The sequence below is a fragment of the Euprymna scolopes genome, chromosome 16, assembly GCF_053919585.1.
Source record: "Euprymna scolopes isolate OS-2025 chromosome 16, ASM5391958v1, whole genome shotgun sequence".
Lineage (NCBI taxonomy): Eukaryota > Metazoa > Mollusca > Cephalopoda > Sepiida > Sepiolidae > Euprymna > Euprymna scolopes.
Window position 1 is genome coordinate 67,952,933 of NC_136497.1, and position 26,001 is coordinate 67,978,933.

At 33.1% G+C, this 26,001-nt stretch overlaps 3 non-coding genes across 3 annotated transcripts; all 3 read right to left on the minus strand.

The window, feature by feature from the left end:
- Nucleotides 1–8,866: 8,866 nt before the first annotated feature.
- Trnac-gca (transfer RNA cysteine (anticodon GCA)) lies at nt 8,867–8,938 on the minus strand. The gene has a single exon. It is a non-coding gene; the product is annotated as a tRNA-Cys (tRNA).
- Nucleotides 8,939–20,123: 11,185 nt separating this feature from the next.
- Nucleotides 20,124–20,195, minus strand: Trnac-gca (transfer RNA cysteine (anticodon GCA)). The gene has a single exon. It is a non-coding gene; the product is annotated as a tRNA-Cys (tRNA).
- Nucleotides 20,196–25,648: 5,453 nt separating this feature from the next.
- Nucleotides 25,649–25,720, minus strand: Trnac-gca (transfer RNA cysteine (anticodon GCA)). The gene has a single exon. It is a non-coding gene; the product is annotated as a tRNA-Cys (tRNA).
- Between the last annotated feature and the right edge of the window lie 281 nt (nt 25,721–26,001).

Below are 26,001 nucleotides of genomic sequence, written 5' to 3' on the forward strand. Positions count from 1 at the left end.
ACTTGTTGTTCTGGATATGTTTTATATATTTCTAGAAACTAAATATTATTAAACAAATATTCAAAATGTATCTAAAATAAATAAATAAATAAATAAATAACGGATAGTTTATTTTATAGAAACAGTAAATAATCTCAAGTATCTTTTTATCACTTTTGTTCTCTCTCTCTTTCTCTATCTATCTATCTCTGTTCCCCTTCTCCCCCCCCCTTTATCTGCCTTCATTTATAAGCAGTTTTAAATTCAACTTTTATCAATTTGGATTTCACCTTAAGCATTCCATTCTAGATATACTTGATACACGACAATTAAATCTTTTTTTTTATGTCGAGGGAAACCAAAAAAAATGCGCAGTCTTAGATCCCCCCCCCCCAAAAAAAAACTTATTTTCCTTTTATAGCTCGAAACAATGCGTCTTTACAGCGTTAACGCTTATAAACTCGTCCAAGGAAACAAGTGAGGACAGATTAAATAGTTCTGACCCAGATAAGTCTGTATAATGAATTTGTTGACATTTTAAAAGAGTCAGATTAAGGCCAGCTGGTCTCTTCAGTTAAGGATATGAGAGTAATATATATATATATATATATATTTTTTTTTTTTGCAGATTTCGACAAAAATATGATTTAAACAAAATGGTTTCATAGTAAACTCGGAGAATACTCGTTCCAAGTGTAGTGAAATTAATACTTCGAGCTGAACAGTTTTGCATCACTTTTACGTCCCACTTTAAGAAGATTAAAATCAAGATGAAGTCAGATTATACCTCATCTCTAGAATATTGATTCTAATCAAAATCCACAACATTAATGTATTTCTAGATTATTATAGGTGATGACCTTGCTGGTCGTAAAATACGCTTATAATATTTATATAATCATGTTAAGGCCTTGGAGGCTTTTGAGGCTAAATGGGAGGGAGCAAATGCTGGTCTTAGTCATTTCGTTTTTTGCATGGTGCAAAACTCAATTTTACGTAAGGCCTAACACTGCACCTTTTGTTTATTTTCACCAGGATTTGACATCCCCTGGGAACTTTTGGAGTTAAATGGGGGGGGGACAAATGCTTAACTTAGTCATTTTATGCCTCGTTCACTGCATGCTTCACTTGTTTTTTTTTTTTTAGATACATTTCGAATATTTGTTTAATGATATTTAGTTTGTAGAAATATATAAAACATTATATTTATATAATTCAGGCAGATTTTGTATTAATTATTACAGAGCCAATTCTCTATTGAATATATATAGTGTACTTAATGCTAGAATCAAAACCAAAACATACAAGGGCCCAGCCGGGCTCGCTACCGTTTTAGCTAACACGACATAAAATATAAACCATATTTTATTCTGGTTAATTTACGCATGCGCAAACTAAAAGAACTCTGAGCAATTTGAAATGGACATTTTGCATTTCAACTTGCCGACTTCTGTACGTGTTATTCATCTATCCAAAGATATTACTCCTCATGAACCATCCTTGGTGTATGATTATTTTTCCTGTTAATTTCAATGTTATGTCGCTTGTAGATTAAGAGTTTAGAGGTAAAACTTTACACACAGGCACATATACATACATGCATCTACTGCCTTATTTAAATAGAAATTAACTAAAATGTCAGATATCTTAAGAAATTGTAATTCAGAGAATCTTGCACTATAAACCAAATTTAATGTAAATCTGAAATATTCTAATTTTCAATTGTGATTTTCTGCCTAAAACAATTTTAAAATACTCCAAAGGAACTTAAATTTTGGGAATATTAAAATTAAAATTTCACAAAAATTACTAGATTTTTGTGTGTTCTTTTTTCACAACATTAACTAATACTAAGTATAGCCTATAATAGCACCCATTACGCCGAGCAAATATATTCGAAAATTTATAGTGATCGGTTAATTAGTTTAAGAGTGAATTGTGTACATATAGACATCTATACCCAACTTCATATGAAGAGATATGAAATACCCTTTGTTTAAAGTAAATAAACAGGTTCTTTTCTAGAAAGAACAGCTAAATGTACTCGATTGAGCTCTAATATCTGGCTTTTCCCTGTAAGACATTCACAACAAGAACTCTAACATAATAAATAGTCTTTTCTCCAACGTGTGCATAGCGTCAAGCGGAATTTCCATGAAAAGAGCTTATTCACGTGTTTCACGTCTGTGGAAACATTACCTCAGAACTTCTTCTTAACAGATTACAACACGGTCGTCTGCAGATCCAATCTTATTGTGGACCTAATCTATAAGTATATGAACACTGAACATTCCTCTCATTAATTCTTATCCTCGTGTGGCTTTAGGCCTTAATAAGCGGTGATCATTATAGTAAAAATAAACAAGTTGACTTTACTTAAGTCGGATTCATTAACTAAAAAGGAAAATTGGGACGGATGTCTTTTTGATTTTTACCGCTAATTCACTCCAAACAAGGCACAGTGTCACTTTGACGTGAGGGGGGAATAATTGGGACAACATTTATAGGATACTATGTAGTGAGTTGAGCAGCAAGATGCTTATTAACATTACATTTGAACTTCTGCGTGTCTGTACAGCCAGGGAAACAGAGACCCTGGAGGAAATTCCAAAGTCTAGCAGTTGGAGGGAAGAAACTATTTGAGTAGAAGTTTTTCCAGTATCTAAGAATCTTTATAGTGTAGGGGTAGCATTTTGCTGCTTGTCGGATTACTCGGGGTATTTACATCGCAATTTACATAGCAATTTAATTGATGTATCAGGGTTAATCAAGAGTGATAAAGATACAGAAATCGAGAAAGGGCAGCAGTTATAGAGTTACAAAAAAAAAGGGAGAGAGGCAGATATATAGAAAGAATGAAAGAAAAAATATAAACAGAGAGAATATAAAGCGTGAATAAAAAAGAGAATATAAAGAGTTGTAAAGAGACACAGATGAAAGGGAGATTACTCTCTAGCGACAAATACAATGACAAAGAGATAATTATGAAGAGAGAGAGAGAGAGAGAGAGAGAAAGGGAAAGAAAGGACAGCTAAACAGAGAGTAATAGAGAGACATGTAGAATGATAAGATTCATATACATACAAAGTGATAACTAGAGATAATGAGGAAGATAGATAGATAGATAGATAGATAGAGAAAGAGAGAGAGAGAGAGAGAGAGAGAGAGAGAGAGGGAGAAAGGGAAAGAAAGGACAGGTAAACAGAGAGTAATACAGAGACATGTAGAATGATAAAATACATATACATACAAAGTGATAACTAGAGATAGAGAGAAAGATATATATATATATATATACACACATATATATATACATATATATATATCTAGAGAGAGAGAGAGAGAGAGAGAGAGAGAGAGAGAGAAAGGACAGGTAAACAGTCATACAGAGACATGTAGAATGATAAAATACATATACATACAAAGTGATAACTAGAGATAGAGAGGAAGATAGATAGATAGATAGATAGAGAGAGAGAGAGAGAGAGAGAGAGAGAGAGAGAGAGAGAGAGAGAGAGAGAGAGAGAGGGAGAGATAAAATATAAAAAAATCAGGAACTTGATAGATTCACAAACAAAGCATATATCTGCTATTATAAAGAGATAGCTACAGAATTAACATCTGTTATTGTTTAAATACATTAACCAATTTTGTTTTATAGGTAACTTTTTAAATGTAAAATCGGACCTTGACTTCAATGTAATGTTTGCTAATATGCATGAGAAAGTAATAAAATAAATTTAAAGGATATCCGGGTCACGATCTGCAGTCGAATCCTCTACTACTGAGCTATATGCCAAACCTGAGTATATAGACATTTTATAAGTGTTGTTTTTAAATGGTCTAAATTTAGTACGACATTCTTCACACATCGACAGCTGTTGTTAACTGGCTAGAAAGAAAATGAAATGCAAAACTATTGAAACACATTTCTGCCTATTTATCTCAATCCGATCCGTGACATAATCTTTACTGTTTTAAATAAAGATGTCATTTTCTCAGCTCTCTCATCCCCCTTCTCTCTCTATATATATTCTTATGAATTTTTTTTTTGGTATTGATATTTATATTAAAAACCCCTTTTTCTATTTATGTTAAAAGAAAATACAACTTTGTTATGTATGAGTCATGGAATTGCATTTATCTGCAAACGATCTAGCTAATTTGCATATTCTTTTAAAAATTCATTTTAATTAATTCCCTATTAGTTTTTTTTTCGTTTGTTTTATGGGATAATCATCTTTAGTTAACTATGACGTGTAATTATATTCATGCAGATATTTTATATGATTTATACTTGCGTAATATTTGCGTAAAAAGGTTTCAGTAAACACAAACCTCTTTCTATACATATTTACTAGGAGTTCAGCCCGGCTTTGCTTGGGCTCTATGTTCATAACTTTATATGCATATGCATATATATATATATATATTAAAAAGTTTGACTCATGTCCAGGTAACCTATATCTAAAATTTTAAGGCTTTAGACCCAAAATTGACGTAGGAATTTGGTAGAGTTTGCAGAGGTCAACTCATTCAAATTGATTAAAAAGCTGCTGCATGTTTGAATACCCTTTATGTAAAATTTCAAATATTTAGACCCAAAATTGGCTGAATAGAGACCGTAAAGGTAAACTCTTTTGAACTTCGACCCCTTGGCAGCCAATGTCTGAATACACTTTATGTAAAATTTCAAATGCTTAAACCAATAATTGGCTGAGTAGTTTGGTAGAGACCGCAGAGGTCAAGTTTTGCAAACTTTGACTCTAATTTTGACCCCTAAACATTTATGTTTTTGGGCTCAAATCAAATTAAAAAGTTCGATCCATGTCCAAGTAACCTACATTTAACATTTCAAGTGTTTAGACCTAGAATTGGCGGAGGAATTTGGTCGAGTTTTCATAGGTGAAATCGTTTTACTTTGACCCCTTAACAGCCAAATTTGTGGCCGAAAACCGATTTAAAAGATTTTCCCAAATCTCAATACTCCTTATGTCAAATCTTGAGCCTCTAAACCAAAAATTGACAGAGTTATTTGATAGGGACATGTACACATACAGACATTTTCACTTATATATATCTATTTTCTATATATCTATAAAAGTGAACGTGTCTGTCTGTGTGTGTGTGTCTGTGTACATTTCCCTACGCAATAACTCTGTCAATTTTGAGTCTACAGACTCGAAATTTGATATACAGGGTACTGACATTTGGGAAAATCGATGTGATCGGGTTTCGGCCAGAAATTTTGCTGTTAAGGGGTCACAGTTCAACGATTTGACCTTTGAGAACTCTACCAAACTCCTCCGACAATTTTGGGTCTAAACACTTGACATTTTAGATATTGGTTCCTTGGACATGGATTTAACTTAATAACTTGATTTGAGCCCAAAACAATAAATGTTAAGGGGTCATAATTGGGGTTAAAGTTAAAAAGTTACCGTTTTTTTTTTGCTCAGCAAGCACCTAAAAAAAGTGTGTGTGTGTGTGTGTGTGTGTGTGTGCGTGTGCATTTTCCTTCGCAATAATTCTGTTATTTTTCAGTCTACAGACTTAAAATTTGATATACAGGGTACTGAGATTTGGGAAAATCTATGCAATCGGTTTTCGGACAGAAATTTGACTGTTAAGGGGTCAAAGTCCAGCGATTTGACCTTTGAGAAATCTACCAAACCCCTCCGACAATTTTGGATCTAAACACTTGAAATTTTAGATATAGGTTCATCGGACATGGATCTAACTTAATAATAATAATAATAATAATAATAATAATAATAATAATAATAATAATAATAATAATAATAATAATAATAAAATTGACTGCTTTTTTTTTTTGCTCAACATACACCTCCAAATCTCCGGGCAACGCTGGGCACCCATGCTAGTATATATATATATATATATATATATATATATATATATATATATATATATATATACACACACACACACACACACACACATATATATATAGGTATTAAAGAGTGTCAGATAATGAATTTAAACGAGGCTTTTAAGAGCAATATATATTATTTTTATATATTTTTTTTATTAATATATAAAAAATTACAATGTTGCTACACTGAACATGCAAATAATAAAACAAATATTTTATTCAAAATACTTAATTTAGTTTTAACACTAACATAATAATTTAATAAATTATTTTATATAATAATTTATATTTAATAATACAAGAAGTATTTTCTTTTTTGTTTGATAATAACACAAGAATTGTTTAAACTAGATGAATACTTCTCAGCAAAATATTTGCTGTCGTATGATAATACATAAGTGTTTTGTTTCTTTTTTTTTTCGTAATAACACAAAAGTGTTAAAACTAAAGTATTTAAAAAAATGAATATATGGTTTTGTTTTTCGTGCCTTTACTCCGTGACTCCGTGATCAAGTTTTTTTAAAACAAGAGTAAACAAGTAAAAATGATTAAAAAAATATTATGGGGGTGTATAGTCGCCTTTAAAAACAATATTTCCTTCAAGAACAGTTATACAATACAATGTGTTTTCAATCGATATTTATTCAATAATGGACCAGTTTTCCTACCTAGCAAAAAATGGACGAGTTTTCCGGCCACGATTTTTCTGGGCACCCAAAATACACATTGCGAAACCCATAAATAAATCTAAATTCTTTTCATGTGATAGAAACTTATGCATCTATAACAATATCATTAGAGATACCGGAAAATTAAATTTGTGAGAGGATATAAATTTATAGGTATCTGCTTTTAATATTGTGGGGTCTGTGTTTGCGACAGATAGTTCAAGGTGGACCATGGAATATCTTTAATTAATCTACTTTCATGGGCAATGCTGGGGCATAAGCAACTAGTTATAATAAACTATATTTCTATAAAAGTGAAATTGTCTCTATTAAAAACTACTCTACTAAGTTTTTGTTTAGAAACTTCCAAAAGTAGTAGGCACCGCCAAAACTGGGGGGGGGGCAGGTCAGTACTTTTTGACGGACCGTCTTTTTAAAAATCTACCAAACATCAGGTAATTATCCGATCAATACGAAATTTTCAGCGATTATTAAGAGAAGAATGAACTTTATAACAGTGTACTTATTTTTCATAAACGATATTTATATATATATTTTTTTTGCTTACAAACCCCCCCTTGTTTTGAAGTGGGAACAAATATGCTTAAAATAATCATCTGAAACTGAACTCAATATATTGTGTTGTTGTAAGGGACAGAATAATAGATTAAAAAAAAATTGTTTGCATACCTTATTTTGACGTCTGAATATCAGAACTTCGATTATGTTTAATTATCCCGCTTTTGAGTTTTGAAGTGTGAAATTGTTAAGTAAAATAATTAATTTAAGTTAAGCAAAACAAAAAAATTTTTTTTTAATATTTATACGAAAAAAGCCATTTTAAAATCTTTGATAAATAAATTAACAATTTTTTTTTAGCGAGCCGAATAATGCATGACAATTATTAAACAGAGCATGCTTTGAAGAATCGATACAAAAAAAAATCGGTAAATATTGTGCCCTTTGTGTTAAAAATAGCATCATTTTTTTCGATCCCGTTTGAAAACGTTTGCCGCCTTTCGACTACAGTGGACCAAACGCGCTGAAATAATTTTTTTTTATTCTGCTTTAAATTGCCCCCCCCCCATTTTGGGGAGCCTGGCCCCCACACACATACACATTAAAAACCAAACTCATACAAATGGTCACCCATCTGGTACTGCCCAGCCTCAGCTTAATAATACATTGAAATTTTCGTCACTGAAAAATAAGTTATTTTGGCCTGTTTGGTCTTCCATAGTTTGCTTCTTATCAAACGCAAACGTAAACAGTGTCGATTTGAACTCTAGATTGACGCGAAATAACTGGTTACCTATATGAAAAAGTGGAATTATTTGAAATCCAGGTACTTATATTATAATATTTTTGCATATTCTCTTAGAAAATCATCCTAAATCTTAGTTAGACAATAAATAAATAAATTAATTATTTCAAAAACCTTTTTTTTTAAATATTTATGTACGTTTTTTGTGCAAGACAAAAAAATGTCAATTGTTAACTTTTTGGGAAAATTTAACATTTAAAATTTAATTAAAAATAGTAGAAAAAGTTTTACATTATTCTGTTTTCTATATGATAAAATTCAGGGTTTTCTCTTTCTGGAAAAAAAAAGTTACTCAGAAATAATGGATTTTAATAAATGTAATTTCGTTTTAAAAAACAACAACAACTTGATTTTGCGGCCATTTTTGGCGGTGCCTAATATACAGGAAATTCGGAACAAATTCGATTTGTTTTTAGCGGGTAAAAACAGCTGCTAACGAGCAAAAATTTAAAAATTGTAACGTGACAGGCGTAAGTTGACTAAACGCGTATGTTCTACGCATGCGCAAATATACATTTATACATTTAACAACGTTGTTTAAAAAAGTTTTTAAATGCATATAGACTTAACTCAGATGATAATGAATGACACTTAAGTGCTATATGGTTTGGTTTTAATGCTAGCTGAGGGTACCAACGTTTTATGTATATTTCTTAATTTTTGAAATCACTACTATATTTGTGTGTGTGTATATTGTGTGTGTGTGTGTGTGTGTGTGTGAGAGAGAGAGAGAGAGAGAGAGAGAGAAAGAGAAAGATAGAGAGAGAAGCACCGAAGCGGTAAGCGACAAAAAGAAAGAGACATAGCTGACGAAATTAAGAGAGAAAGTAAAACATAGGTAAAAGTTATTTGCATTAAAAATGGTTGAAATTGAATGAAGAATATCAAATACTATTTAAATGATTAATGAAATTTTGTGGAGGTTTGACTTTATACTTAAAAGTAAAGAAACATTAGAGAAAATGCTCACGACAAAAAAAATAATATTATTAAAAGTATAGGGGACACCCGGGTTTGAACCGGGGACCTCTCGATCTGCAGTCGAATGCTCTACCACTGAGCTATATCCCCAACGCCTCCTTGTATGCATTTTAAAGTCTATATAAAGAGAAGTTAGTTTTAAATGACCTACATTTAGCAATACTTTTCTCGCATTTCATCAGCTGTTGATTTACTGGACTGAATTAACGTGTGATTCTCGTGTGTAATTTGTTTTTGTTATTGTTTCATGAGTTTTTTTTTTTATAGGCAAATGAGAAGTTTTGAACTAAAACCAGACATCGTGAGATAAAAAAGATAAAATATTACCGTCCTATTATTCTTCTATTCATATGTTTAGCAGCTGCTAAGTTTGTAGGTTCGAACACTTTCTGTTTTATTTTTGCAGAAATCTCTGGAGATTGGTTGGTTGTCGGATTTTTCGTTATGTTAACTATTGTTGAATTATTCCATGCTTTAGCCGTACACATCTTGGCTAGGGATTTTTATCCTGCAACCCCCCCTCCTCAAATCAACAGAGAATATAATTCTAGTAATGATCCGGTCCCTGTTGATTTTGAGTTGGAAGTTTAGTTCTGTGCAGTTTTGGAAGGGCCACACCTCCCAAACCTTGCCTTCTCTCTTTCAGAAGAGGTTAGATTATTGCTCCCCAAACCCAACAACAGTGCAATCTTGTTAAAAAGTGCTCTCTTTCTACTGTCAAGAACAGATTAAAGCCAATGATTTCTATAAAGAACAGAAAAAGCCGCCTGGACTTCGTGAGATGAAATGAAGATCATGACTCTTCATATTGGTCAAAAGTGTTTTTTAGCGACGGAAGCAAGTTCAATAGGCTAGGCAGTGATGGTTGGCAGGACGTACGCCGGAGGAAAGACGAAGAATTTAATTTTAGGTGTTCATTTTCAGCATTGCAAGGTGGTGGAGGTTCAGTTTTGGTGTGGGGCATTATTAATACTAATGGTCCAGGGCCTACAGTTCGCTTGCAAGGGCTCATTACTTCGACCAAGTACATTAATATGTTGACTGAGCATTTTATACCCTACTTTGGTCGGAATTTGGATGATAATCCCATCTTCATGCAAGATAATACTCCCATTCACACAGCTGGTAATGTCAAGAAGTTTCTAGAAGAGCATGATATTCCGTGTTTGGATTGGCCTGCACAATCTCCAGACATCAATCCTATCGAAAACGCAATGATAAAATTTGAAATTTGGAAGAACTTTGGACAAAAATTAAAGAAAAGTGGGATGTTGCTGCCGTCTAATTCAAGGAATTCACAAATGATTGCAGGCTGTCAAATTGCAGAAGGGCCATGCTACTAAATATTAACTAGTTCATTGTGTTCCTGTTTTATTTGTGTTGCATTAATGTCCTAAATTGAAATTTAAACAACAATTTTCCATTGTGCGGACTTTCTTTTTGCCTCCTCAATTTGAAGTTATTTTTTTAAATTGACGTTAACTCTAGAATATTTCAATTAAAAGTCAAATATGAACAGGTAAAATTATAGAAGAATAACAAGCCAATAAAATGAGGTATAGTTTGTTTAAACAGTTACATTAAATGTAACTGAACTTTGCAGTTTTTGAAAAAATTAAAAGTGCGGACTTTCTTTCTGCTGCCTGTATATATATATATATATATATATATATATATATATATATATATATATATATATATATATATATATATATATAATTTTTATTCGAAACTAATTACAAAATTTATTGACTTTTATTTCTGGTAATAACATTAGTATATTTGATGTAAATTTTATATCTACGAGGGGCGTGCAATAAGTAAGGCCCTGACCCACTTTCAGTTGTCTGATCTTGCTGAAATTTTGCATATATAATGACTTATATCTCTACGGGTTATGTGGCAAATTACAGCTCAGAACTAATTGTGATTTCTGTTTTACAGGTGTTTGAACTGAGTCAGGTGTGAAATAGAGCCTGTTGAATGTCGAGCAGTTATCCGGTTTTTGTATTTGAAAGGACTCACACCACAGTAGAGTTTTGAGGAAATGAAAGAAACTTATGGTGATAATACCCCATCATATGATCTCGTAAAAGGCTGGCATCGTGAATTCAAACATGGTCGGAAGTCTGCGGAAACAGCTTCAAGACCTGGTCGCCCCACCCTTCTGCCATTGATAAGGCATCTGTCCGTCAAGTTGAGGTTGCCATTTTGGAAGATCGGCGCATTACTATTCGCCAAATAGCCCAATATGTCAATATTAGTGCAGGGTCTGTGGAAACTATCATTCATGACCATTTGCATATGCATAAGGTGTCTGTCAGATGGATTCCCAGGTTGCTCACACCATTCCAGAAGCGAGAATGCGTCAAGTGCTCGAGGATGAATTTGGAGATGTGCCAAGAATATGAGTCAAAGTTTTTCAAAAGACTTATTACAGAGGATGATCACTCTTATCCAGAGACCAAAGCCCAGTCAATGCAGTGGGAGCATTGGACTCACCACCTCCAAAGAAGGCAAGGGTGCAGCCCTCCGCTGGCAAGGTCATGCTCACAGTCTTCTGGGACCAGGATGGAGTAGTGATGACAGATTTCCTGGCAAAGGGTACCACAATTACAAAAGCCTATTATGCTTCACTTTTGAGGAAATTAAGGGAAGCTATCAAGATCAAGAGGCGGGGCAAGATCAGCAAAGGTACCCTCCTCCTGCAGGACAACGCTCCGGTCCACAACTCGCATGTCGCCAGATCAGAAGCACGGGCGTGTGCTTATGAAATCCTTCCCTATCCTCCCTACTCTGCTGACCTTGCACCTTCTGACTTCCCAGCCATGAAGTTGTTTTTGAAAGGAAAGCGTTTCCCAGATGATGCAGCCTTGATTTCTTAAGTCACGTCGTGGTTGGAGGACCAACCTTGGGTGTTCTACAAAAACGGTCTCCAGAGCTGCATCAAACGATGGGAGAAATGCATAACTCTGGGTGGTTCCTATGTAGAGAAAGACTAATAACTGAACCAAGTTTCGTTGCTCTACTCCTATGGAAAGTGGGTTACGGGCATTACTTATTGCACGCCTCTCGTATATAGAATGCTATTTTATTCATATTTTAGTTCACTATTAAACTATTAAATTGTGATTATTATTGTCATATATTTTACTTCAATCTTTCATATACTCATTAATTAATTTGTGTATCTGGTTTAATTTTATTTTGTTTTAATTTATAATCATTAATATGAAAAAATAATTTAAAATTTTTATTTTAATTTAGGCTATTGTATAACTGTGCCTATGAGTTTAATATTTAATTCTATTTTCTCAATTACTACTAATTTTTATTTATATTATTTATGTATTTATTTTAATTTAATTATTTTGAAAATCTTGCTCTAAAAATTAACTTTTTTTTTTCCAATCCATAAATCTTTTCTGGATTAAATTCTGTAGTTAGTACTTGTGAAGGTTCTTAGATTTTGTATAGGAATGTCTTTAATAAGTATCAATAATAAATAATCGAAATAATTTGATGAAAGAAGGAACAGTCAATTTTGACCAGAGCTAACACAGCCTAACACCACAAATGCGTTTGAGAAGTTTTATTACCACACAAGTTTAAAGGACCGACATACAAAATCAACAGTAGGTTCTTTGAAATGACTGGGACGCGTTCGAAGTTAATGTTTCTGACTAAAGCACAATTGTACCATGATACTTGACTTTTTCATTTAAACTTAAATTCATGCCATTATCACCACATAAGCAATAAGGTCATGTATATAAAGCCAACAGTATATTCTTTCATATGACAGAGGCGCGTTCGAAATTTTAAGACACAACTGAAGCATGATTGCTTGCTTTTAAACTTTAATTCAAGTCATTATAAATAAAAAATGATTTTTTATAAAATCTACAGTAGGTTCTCTAAAGTGCAATGACGACTACAATATATCGTGGAAAAGTAATTTCTGGGTGACACGCGAAGCTTTCTCCCGGTGCACCGCGAAGTGCCCGGAACCAGAGTAGGCATCAATCAATTTGATTGAAAAATGGGCGATTTCACCGATTTTGATGACAATAACAATATCAGAGTGTGACAAAACATTCGTTGATCATCATTTAATCTCGGGCACCGTCGGGTAACCCTACTAGCATATATATATATATATATATATATATATATATATATATATATATATATATATATATATATATATATATATATATAGGGTGTCCACAAAGTCTGGCTACATTAGTAGCCAAACTTTGTGGAAGCATCCTGTAAATTATGTAGCCAGACTTTGTGGGCACCCTATATATATATATATATATATATATATATATATATATATATATATATATATATATATATATATATATATATATATATATATAAGTCTGGCTACATAATCTACAGGATGCTTTCACACAAGTCTGGCTACATAATGTAGCCAGACTTGTGTGTGTGTGTGTGTGTGTGTGTGTGTGTGTGTGTGTGTGTGAAAGGTTAGTGAGAGATTATTATAATGTTTTATTATAGTTTTTCCGAGCAAGCAGGCATAAACAAATGCTGAAGAGAGACTGGTAACGGCGGAATCTTTTTTTTTTTATTTGAAACCGCCGATACCGATGTTGTTCTTATCTTCTGTAATACAGACACAAGCATGTATTGGAAAGAGGAGAGAGAGAGAGAGAGAGAGAGAGAGAGAGAGAGAAGAAAAGGGAGAGAAAACTATCCGTCTAAACTGCATATTCACAAAGAAGGCAAATGGGATTAAATAAATACAAATAGGATGTAACCTAAGTTAAAATGAATTATTGTTTTCATTTTTATTGCGAAGTTTTGAAGTTATCGCTTTGAAATAAATGTGTTTGCTCATGCGCATGAGAAAAAAAGTAAACTTTATTTAAAAAAAAAAAAAATTACGTTTGAACATGCTTATAATGTACCAAATGCTCTACCACTGAGATACACCACTATCTCCTTTTTTCACAACATTTATATGTACCGTAGTTTATTGTTATTGACTCACATTGAGCTTTCACACAAGTCATCAAAGATCTGATTGGAAACCTGTGATGTTGTCTGGAAGCTGAGTGACAAGAAGTCTCCCCAGACGTCTAGCTCTCCCCCGCTTCTTTCGATAGCATTTGCAAATAAATTTACGTTATCGCAACAGCCTCTCACTACTGATTTCTCGCTGGCAGCGTCCCAGTTATCTTCGTGCTTGTCCAGCGGAGGTCTGGTCAGCGCTCTCTCCTCGGTCTTTCCAGCCTCCTTAACCATTCTCGTCTCTTTGGTATCACACTTTTGGAGGGGGCAGTGATGAGACAATGGGAGGGGATGCGTAATGGGGATGTAGAACTTGTAGATATGCAGCTTCAGTGTTCTTCATTCCCTGTAACGCTTCTTCGTTATATTGTATACTTGTATTATTCTCCGCATTCAAGGGTTTTCTTTAATATTTCAGCACCAAATTGTGAGTTGTTATATAGTTATTATTATTAGTAATTGACGATACCACTTGTGCGCATATGTTACGTGAGTTCTTATTAGTAAAGATATGAGTCTTAGTGAGAGTTCTTGTCTTATTACATATGATGTTGTATCTTAGAGAGAGAGAGAGAGATGTTGTTGTAATGACATTTTATAACACAGACATATAATAACAATACAATTTACCTTTTTGTAGAAATCACAAACACAAAGATGAGCTTTATCACAAAACACATGATGAATTTTATTTCTTTACGACCGGTCGTGATTTCCTCATTAAGAATTCAAAGTTTCACATTTTGGTTTCTGAAGTGACGTCTCGCTTCAGACGTCCGCCTGTCTCTGAGTTTTCTCACTGACCGTCTCCCCTGACTGTCTCTCCGACCAACTAACTTTCACTCCCTATATTGAGAAATCCATGCATCCCGGCCACGTGAGAAAAATTCACGTGTTTCAACATGCGCGACTTTGCACGTTTCCGACATTGATTTCCCAATAACCTATTTTTCTTGTGTTGTTTCCACAAAGGAATTCAACCTACATATCTAATTTATTTAACCCATATTTTATTATCCACATTCTTTTAACAATTGAATAGTTTATTTATTATTTATTTCATCCGAATTAACAATTTACTGGACATTCCATTTAAACCTATTGTTCTTTAAAACTTATGTCCAGGGTTAGATTTCTGCTTTCTCTTATTTTCATTGTAACTAATCTCTCTATTTTTATACTTACATGAACAGGGGACAGCCCTTATCATGTAACATCCCTCCCTTCCATATTTTACAAAAAAAAAAAATGTATGCATTTTTAACTTTAGTACATTTTTTTATTTTTACATCTACACAACCACACGGCTAGAAAGATCAAGCTAAAAACACACACAAAAAAAATCTCTTTCAATCAGCCCTTCACGGCCGACTTCACAATTATTTATTTTTTTATAAGATTAGAACCTTTCTGATCTTTGTGGCATTTACTTTTTGGGTGTAGGGTATTTACCTATGATTCATATCAGCTATTTTCCAGCCACCCATATGCTGCAGACTAGAGGTTTTCACCTTTCTCGAAATGGACGACTTCCTTCGTCTCAAAAGTGTTCTGATCTCTCTTTCCGCATGGTTAGTCTTATCAAGTATGGCTTTGTTTTTTATTCTATAACTATCTTATACGGGACATACCAAAGCTCATATACTTAAATCTTTGTGGTTGGCTTCAGAAGTTTAAGATATACCTTTTTTTCTCTCATACGGATTCACTCGGATTTCCTTGCTTGGATTCTTGAAACTTTGACGAGGATTTAGAAATATCACCCCTAACTAACTAACACCTTTCGTGCCCAACACCTTAATTGCGCCTAAATTCTATCTAATTGCCCGATTTTTTTGTGATTTTTCTTTTCTCTCACCAGGGCTTCCAAGATCCAGCAGATATATCCCACATTCATGCTTCTCTAAAAAAAATACAAGGTTATATCTTTCTTACGTAATCTATGGCATATTTTTGCCTGTCTCTTACTTCATTAAGCTATATGTGATTGCCTCGGGACTACCTCTCATCGGTTTACTGATCCCCTTAAGAATTTTCGTATTCTTTCCAACGCCTGTTTATTAATTAAGCCAAGACTTACTTACTACTTTGCTTGGAGTCGTTACGTGCAACCAGCTTATTTTAAGCACTTAATTAACCAGGTTCCCAAATTTTTCGTACAGGGGCACTTCTTGTGCTTATCAATCCCTACCAAGTCACTTTTCTTGGAGAAAAATTTTTAGGATCTCTAAAAAAAACAGCAAAACCAAATGCTAAAACAAAACATCTTTCTTACGGCTTATCACATCTAAAAACTCTCCAAATACCCGTTTACGTAATTTTAATTCTTGCCCCCCTTCTAAAATTCTAACAGAATCTGTAAGCCAACCATACGTCTTAACTTATTTTCTACTAGATCATTTTAATCTAATGTATATTTACGGATAACTTTGAATTCTTGCTGTGAAAATCATAACATTTAGTTACATAAGACAATTTACAATATTTGTTCAACATCATAAAAACATTTTCAAAAAAAAATACCTTAATACATTTAAACATTTTGCAACAGTTATAACTTTTTTTCAACAACAAAAAAAATCATCTGTAACAAACAACAATTCAACAGTCTGTCCAAAACAATTGTCCCTTTTTTTTTCAAAAACAAAATAAATGAACACACAAAAGCCGAAAAGTTCAACTATGAACAAAAAATGCATTTCCAAACAATTTACACGCTGTTTCGGAGAGTACAGTCGACCTTTGAAAAATTCCTGTTTTAATTGACAGATTACATTCAACAATTCGTCCAAACGATTTCATATTGACACAAATTTTCTAATAACACTTCTACAAATTTCAAAACAATAATAATGGGTGACACAATCTCTGCCTTTGCGTGTAAGTGTGTGTGTTTTTTTTGTTTTTTGTTTTTTTTAACAGACCAATTCATTTATCAATGAATTACGCATGGTGACTTGTTTACTATTTTTTCGATTACTACGAATTTCTTTTTAGGGCATATCGGCCTTTTCTTCTTTTTCTTTTAAATATTTCTTGTATCTTTTGTTCTCTGTGTGCGTGTGTGTTCAATTTATTTTTCTTTTTTTTTTCGCATTTCTGTGATCGTGTAATTTTTTTTCCGTGGTATTATTTATTTATTTTTTTTTTAATTATGTTGGACACTTTTAAAACGTTGTGTTTCTTTTTCTTTTTCGAATTCTGTGATCGTGTAATTTTTTCTTTTTCCGTGGTATTATTTATTTAGTTATTTTTTAAAATTATGTTGGACCCTTTTAAAACTTTGTGTTTCTTTTTTTCTTTTTTTTTTTCGTGGTATCGACCCCAGGTTTGGTTTCTTTTTTCTTTAAACCTACCCTTGCTGGGCGGTCTGGTCATTTACGGCATCAAATTGAGAGTGTTATATAGTTATTATTATTAGTATTAGACGATACCACTTGTGCGCGTATGTTACGTGAGTTCTTATTAGTAAAGATCTGAGTCTTAGAGAGAGTTCTTGTCTTATTACATATGATGTTGTATCTTAGAGAGAGAGAGAGAGATGTTGTTGTAATGACATTTTATAACACAGACATATAATAACAATACAATTTACCTTTTTGTAGAAATCACAAACACAAAGATGAGCTTTATCACAAAACACATGATGAATTTTATTTCCTTACGACCGGTCATTAAGAATTCAAAGTTTCACATTTTGGTTTCTGAAGTGACGTCTCGCTTCAGACGTCCGCCTGTCTCTGAGTTTTCTCACTGACCGTCTCCCCTGACTGTCTCTCCGACCAACTAACTCTCACTCCCTATATTGAGAAATCCATGCATCCCGGCCACGTGAGAAAAATTCACGTGTTTCAACATGCGCGACTTTGCACGTTTCCAACATTGATTTCCCAATAACCTATTTTTCTTGTGTTGTTTCCACAAAGGAATTCAACCTACATATCTAATTTATTTAACCCATATTTTATTATCCACATTCTTTTAACAATTGAATAGTTTATTTATTATTTATTTCATCCGAATTAACAATTTACTGGACATTCCATTTAAACCTATTGTTCTTTAAAACTTATGTCCAGGGTTCGATTTCTGCTTTCTCTTATTTTCATTGTAACTAATCTCTCTATTTTTATACTTACATGAACAGGGGACAGCCCTTATCATGTAACAGTTAGTTGTATCTTTGCAGCCATTCATCTGATTCCAATTTCTCCCATTCTTTTTTCAAAGTTTTTCGGAATTGTTCCTAGTGCTCCTGCTATCAAAGGTATTATTATTTATTATTATTATTATTATTATTATTATTATTATTATTATTATTATTATTATTATTATTATTATTATTATTATTATTATTATTATTTATTTATTTATTTATTGATGTACTTATTTTTATTCCATTTTCACCCCAAACAAAGCACAGTGTCACTTGGATGTAGCGGGCTACTATCGAGGACATAAGTTGCAGGGATACTATGTAGGGAGTTGAGCAGCAAGATGTTTGTTTACATTACACTTTAGTGTTAGTTAATCTTTTAATAAAAATATGAATGGATTTTAATGAAAAGATTAACCAACTCCAGTTCATACAAAGTTCCTTCACAAAAAAAAAAAAAAAAAATCATATGAGGACCGTTCCAAAAATAAAGCCTGTTTTTTTTTTTTACTTAAAAAGTTGAAGAGCTACGAAAATGGAAGTGGCACCGTTAAAATGAGCGATCTTTTGTGCTGCGGAATTTATTTATTTATTATCAATGCACTTTTGTTGACAATGAACAATGGCTGTGCATGAGCGTCCAGAGCGTGCTTTGTCATACGAGTGTCGTTCCAAAAGTTAAGTCTTCTATTTCATTCAAAAAGTTGAAGAGTTATGAAGAGAGGATTGTTACCATTAAGATGATCGATCTTTTGTGCTCTGTAAATTATTTTTCTACATAGTCATCACCATTATAAATGTACTTTTACCAGGAATTTAATGACGTATTTCTACTTCTGACACTCGTTAAGCCTGACGATAAGGTGACACTACTACCACCATCATCACTGCCACCATCGTCATCATAATCATCATTGTTATATGCAACGACATTATCACAATGACAATGATTACAAATGATTCACCAAGCTCACAAAGGCGGTCGGAAATGAGATGGGTGGCCAGTTGGTAGTAGCTGAGAGGGCGAGTCATTTTCCGTCACTTTTAGACAAAAGGCCAGACATAGAATTTCCGGTTCTGAGAGAGTTTGAGAGTCAGAATAATTTTATGGGACATGTTTCAGTTTGTGACAATTGAAGACGGTATCTCAAAAAAGATTGGAGAGATAAAACCCACCCAATATATATTACCGTGACATGTATTGGGTTGGTTTCTAACAGTATTTTGTTTTATTTCTTAGTAATTATCAAAACTTTAAACATTTAGGCGCCGATTCGCGGCCATTTTACTTGTTCTCGCCTAACGCTTGACACTATATGATATGGTTTTTGATCCGGATAAAACTTTTAGGGATGAGTAAAACCACTAAATCGTTTCCATATATATGGAAAAATAACTTATCTTGCCTTTGATAATATTCATTTTATTAATTTTTGACCACTTTTTCGAATCCGTGGATTGGAAAACATACACTATAAACAAGTTGTAATCTGAAGAGAAGCAGTGCCGTTTTAACGTGTTCCACAAGCGAAAAATATTTACGAAAAAAGTTTGGCCGTGGAAATTCTGCCTCATTCTAGAGACACCCAGAAGGGCGGAACGCTATTGCGATGGAAGAACGGAGTTATTGTGTGAATTTCCCATACGTATTTCGATCCGATATATTTTTAAATTTGGGAACATTAAACCGAGAAAATGGCATACACGTATAATCTCAGTTCTGTATCTTTATTTTTTTTTTTACTTCAATCTCATTGCACGCTTTTATACACCCATTTAGATTATTCTTGAGTCACACGTTTTTTTTTCATACTAAATCTAACGTATTTACGTATACATGTCTTCAAGATACCTATTTAAAACAATATTTCATTTTCTGCGTATATAGCCCGATTGTCACTATTTGTTTAGATTAGGTGATTACTCAGGACAAATTAGAGAAAAATATTTGTAATTTGGCTCATCCGCAAATATAAAAGAAACAACAGATTAAACAGAAAGTTGTACCATTATATTTCTTTTGTATGAATATTGCTTTTGTACTTTAGCTTTGAAGAAAAAAATATTGCACGAAGGGGACACCCGGGATTGAACCGGGGACCTCTCGATCTGCAGTCGAATGCTCTACCACTGAGCTATATCCCCATCAGACATCAACTACCACTATAATTGTTTTTATAAAGCGTACTTTTCAACGATGACCAGCTGTTGACTGTTTAGCCACGGTCAATACGCACTAATTCCTTAAAGTATTTAGCTTTACTACATTGTTTGGATAGCAACTTCTCCGTGAACGCAAACTTAGTCACAAAGACGATAGTTAATGTAGAGAATCCAACTCCTCAAAAGGGGACACTACATTGGATACAAAAAATTAAGCAGAACTATATATATATATATATATATATATATATATATATATATATATATATATATATATGTGTGTGTGTGTGTGTGTGTGTGTACTGTGTGTGTGTGTGTGTACTGTGTGTGTGTGTGGTTATGCAGCACTTTTTCTTTGATGCATAATTCGTAAAATTGAATAGACCTTTTTAGTCTGTTACTTTTACATTAGATCTTTTCAATTTTTCGTATTGTAGTTTTTTCTTTATGTGAGAACTGGCTGATGTAATTACAATAACTTTGATTTGTCAAATTACTTTAAAATCCTTCTGGATTCATCTTCAAGGATTAATTTAACTGGTTGGATCTTTACTATTTATATTTATGGATGCTTAATTTTCGTTGGTCCATAAATTATTAATTGTTTTTTATTTGTTTTTTTTTTATACTCGAAGCTATACTAATAAACCTAACATTAACAAAATAAACTTTACTAATAGACTTAACCTTTTGAAGTGTTTGTTATAAAAATTAAAAAAAAAAAAATTTACCAACCAATGAAAATTACTACTTCATTTACTCACAAAAAATTAATATACGAAAGTATAAATTTATGCGTAAGCTAAGTATTTACTTCAAAAGTGCTCAATACGTAGGTCGAGCTAGTTAGTAATTTATAAAATATATATGGCGATTAAGCTCACTGAATATTCCGCGTTTCATCCGCTCTAGTATTCTTCAGGGTAATGCGCATAAGCCTGAAGAATCAGTGGATGAAAGGCGGAATATTCAGTGTAGCTTAATCGCCATATATATATATATATATATATATATATATATATATATATATATATATATATTTAAATAAGGGAGTAGTCACCAACAATGTGTATTTTTTAACATTATTTTATTATTCCGTGTCTTGGTTTTTCATTGAGAATTATGTTTGGATCATTGTAATAATGTTTTTAAGTCATTGAAATCGTTTACGCGCGTTTCAGACGGTCTGTGATGCGTCCTCGTCAGAAATTATTTTCAAATGTGTTGGAGATGTAAAAATGGCGATTTTCGTAGTTAATTTGAAGTTTTTCCAAGGGGTGGAGGCTTGTAAGTGTTTATTAATCATTGGTATGCTGAATTTTTATTGCTCTTTTATTGGACTTGTCCAGGGAGACGTTGACCTGGCTGTAGTCGCTATCTCTTTCTGCTAATGTTTTTTTCTTTTCCTTTAGGGTGGGGTAGGGTGTGTGTGTGTGTGTGTGTGTGTGTGTGTGCGCGCGCGTGCGTGTGTGTGTGCGCGTGTGTGTGCGTGTGTGTGTTTGCTTTTATTGGTTTGGAAATGTGCATATTGTTTTATAGTATTTTGGGGTTATTTGCTTCCTTAGGAAGGCGGCTGTGGTCCGAGGTCGTTACTAATGTGTATGTGTGGGGAGGGGGGACTGGCTCTTCTGAAATAAGGGTAGGAGTGCTTTCATTCTATTTTGATATTTATTTTTTGGATTCTTGGATTTTAGTATTGTGATTTTTCGTTTTAGTCTTTTCGGGTATTCCTTATATTATGTTTGTTTAGAAAGAGGGGTGTATTTAAAATAGGGGATTTTTTTTTTAATGTTTCTATTTATTTGTCTCCCCATTTGGGTATGGCCAGGCCAAGGATCGGTTCCTAGTGTGGGGAAGATTTTGTTCCCCAGAGGGGGGGGGGCATTGGAGGGGGTATAGGTATGGGAGGGGGATGATAGAAGGGATGATAGTCGTTTCAGTCATGAGGGGGTTCTCCTCCACTGACTGAGGAGGGAGCGAGGTGTTGGAACAGATATTATACTATGGTTCTAGGTGTCTCCTAGTGTTGTTGGCTTCGAGGTTAAGTAGGGTTGGTATTGTTCAGTGTGTTGTATTAGAGATAGGGGTGTTATGTCTGTGTGCGGTTGTATGCGCGCACGTGTGTGTGTTTTAATGTGTCGGTTTATATATATATATATATATATATATATATAACTACTTCATTTTCTCACATAAAATTAATATACGAAAGTATGAATTTATGCATAAACTTTAAGTATTTACTTCAAAAGTGCTCACTACGTAGATAGAGCTGGTTAGTAAGTTATAAAATATATATGGCGATTAAGCTACACTGAATATTCTGCGTTTCATCCACTCTAGGATTCTTCAGGCGCATACTATATATATATATATATATATATATATATATATATATATATATATATATTTACGCATATATATCTCTATGATAAAATATAAATCGTTAAACGTACATAGACCCATATATATATATATATATATATATATATATATATATATATATATATATCAATGCGTGTATCTAGATGCCCAATCAAATGTCGTGCAAAGGTTTTATTGTGCAAATATAAATATTGTTTATATATATATATATATATATATATATATATATTTATGAACGCATGCGTTTGTATCTATCTATAATGAATGACAATGTGTATGTATTTGTTATGCATATATATATATATATATATATATGTGTGTGTGTGTGTGTGTGTGTGTGTGTGTGTGTGTGTGTGTGTGTGTGGTCCAGGTTAAGAATACAAATCCAGAGATTATCCACTGGATTTATAAAATAGTGCTCAATAGTAAATAGAACTATTTCTATATGATTGAATGAAGGTGAAGTAAGAACAGCTAAATGAAAAAAACAATAAAAAACAATATTTTTATCTGACGAGATCTTAATTATTAATAACTACAGATGGAAATATAGTCGTACCAGCCTGCTAAGCCTGTTACATATATATATATATATATATATATATATATATATATATATATATATATATATATATATATATATATTGTATGTGTATGTGTATGGATATACTTCTTTGGTAAAAAAGGTGCTTTTATCTTGTCGGACAATAGTAATTTTAAGTTTTAAGTGGAAACAAGAAAGTAATAGCCAATCGAACTTACACGAGGTTAGGGATACTTAACCTTTAATGTCGACGCTAAGTGAAATGAGAATAATTTATTGATGAAAAATTCAGTCTGTGATTTTATATTAATATTTTAGTAATATATTTGGATTAATTGTGAACACGAACACGAGCGAAGCATATTTTCACATCATTTTTACAGAAGGTGTACACTAGTATGTAGCACTATACTGAGCTCTCAATTACGTTTGTAAGAGCATCTGTTTTATTTCATATCCTACACAATAAAATCTATCAGTCTTCGATAACTTATGTTTCATAGTTAACGGAATGATAACTGATATGTTTCTATTTACAGTGCTTCCCCACGGGACAGAGTTAGACACCAGGGTCGTTTTTTAACGTGGAGAAAAGGAACAAAAATAAAAATTGTCTCAGTCGTGAAGGGTTACTCCTCCCCTGACAAAGAACAAGAAATTGAAGTGCAGCATCTGAAGAACAGATACTACACTTTGAGGTATTTATATGCTCCCCCACTGAGCAAATTAGGCACAAGGCCGAGTGAGGAGTGAAGCGGAAATGGGGACCAACTCCCCGGGGAGTAGGGGAGCTGGATAGTGACAATTGGTATGAAGGGTTGCCCCTACATTGACCAAGGTCTTATATGTGGGGTCGCCCCCACATATGGTCTTTGCTTGCAGTATCTGCCGGAACAGATACTACACTTTGATCTTGTTTATATATTTTATTGCTTTTAAAATTCGTTGGCAGAAGTACATTGAGGATGGAAGTGACTCTATAGAAAAATAATAAGCAAATACGGGGGCCCGTTTTAATTGTTTATTGGTAGCTCTTTATTTCTTTTTAGTTAAAAAATAAAGTGCATTACTTTTCGAACAGCCTTTGTATTTATCAATGTATATGTGTGCGTGTGTATCTATATCTATATATATATGTATATCTTTATGGATGTATGATAATTTTCGGTGAACCTTTCTCCTTCTATAGCCTCGGTAGAAATTCATGTTTGTTTCATTTCAAACTCATATACGGGGTTTAACCGTTTAATTCTAGTGTAGTTGTCTCGTGTATCGAGGTAAAAGAGATCTTCCTTAAAAAATTTGCGTATGTTATAGAAAACTGTATAGAATGAACTACCCCCCCAAAAAAAGCACAAACAAAAAACAACAAACAAAAACAAAAAGACAAAACAATACATAAATTTGCAGCAAACTTTGGTCAATCCATAGATACATGCATATCGGTTAAATATTTACACACATACATACATCTACTGTTTTTTTTAATATATATTTTAATTAATATCTGATTAATTGTAAACAAAATAATTTAATATGTGATTATCAGTTATGTTTAGGTAGAAACCTGCAAGAGGTTTAATACCGAGATGAAATGTATATCGATTCATTTTATTATTTATACATTCGCATGCACATTTTAAAGTTCTTTGCCCTTCACCATCATCTGGAATATAAATCTCACTTGTCTGCTCAAATGTATGTATGTATGTATTTATGTGTGCATGTATGCATGCATGTATGTATGTATGTATGTTTGCATGTAGCCTAAAACTTTTGACAGAGGCGGTATCGTTTTGAACCACGACCCTTCGGACGGCAACTATCGAAAAATTGGCTAAAAACATTAATTCCTTCACCCACAACTGGGCACTTTTCGACAGGGAGGGTAGGAAAAAATCGTTCCTTCATGACAATTTAGCCATACACGCACTTGCAAAAAAAAAAGTTCATTCTTGAATTAGTTCAAATATAAAAAAATAACTGTCTAGCTCCGCTCACGCGGCCACAGACTAGTCGGTATAGTAGCAGCGTCGTTATCTTAAGATTACATGTTCGAGCCGACGTATCAGATGTGTTTTTTTTCGATTTTTAAAGTTTTAATATTGAAACACGAATATTTATGCCATTTTTTTGTTCGTTTTTTATTTTTCATCACGTTCGTTGTTTTTTTTGTTTTTCCGATTTTTTAAGAAGTTTTAACATCGTAACTTATTCTTTATTTTGCATCACGTTCGCTGTTTTTTTTTCTTTATATAATATTAAACAGGGTTATTACATTCGCTTATTCTTTATTTTCCATTTTGTTTTGATTTAACCTCTCCACGCCCACACATCACTCCATGCACTCGGGCAACACCGGGTACCCGCACTAGTATTCATATATGATATAATTTAATAAATAGATAGACTACGAGACAGTGCTGTGGGCGCGTGTATGAGTGGGGGTTCAAAATAAAAAGAGAGATATGCAAAACGCAGTAAGAAAATACGTGCGAAAATTTAAAGGGGACACCCGGGATTGAACCGGGGACCTCTCGATCTGCAGTCGAATGCTCTACCACTGAGCTATATCCCCTGACATACATTATCGTAGAAGATTGAATACTTAATCCTGTTAGGACGGCTTTTATCGCTATTCACCAGATGTTAATTGATACTAGGGAAAATAAATACAACTGTTGCACACGTTATTTATGTATAATATTATTTTTTCAAAATCTTTGTCATTTCAGCTCATAGTCCACTTAACTATAAAAATAAAAGCTATAGTTTTTAAATCTAACACACACACACACACACACACACACACACACACACACACACACACATATATATGTTCAAAGGTTAATTAACCAA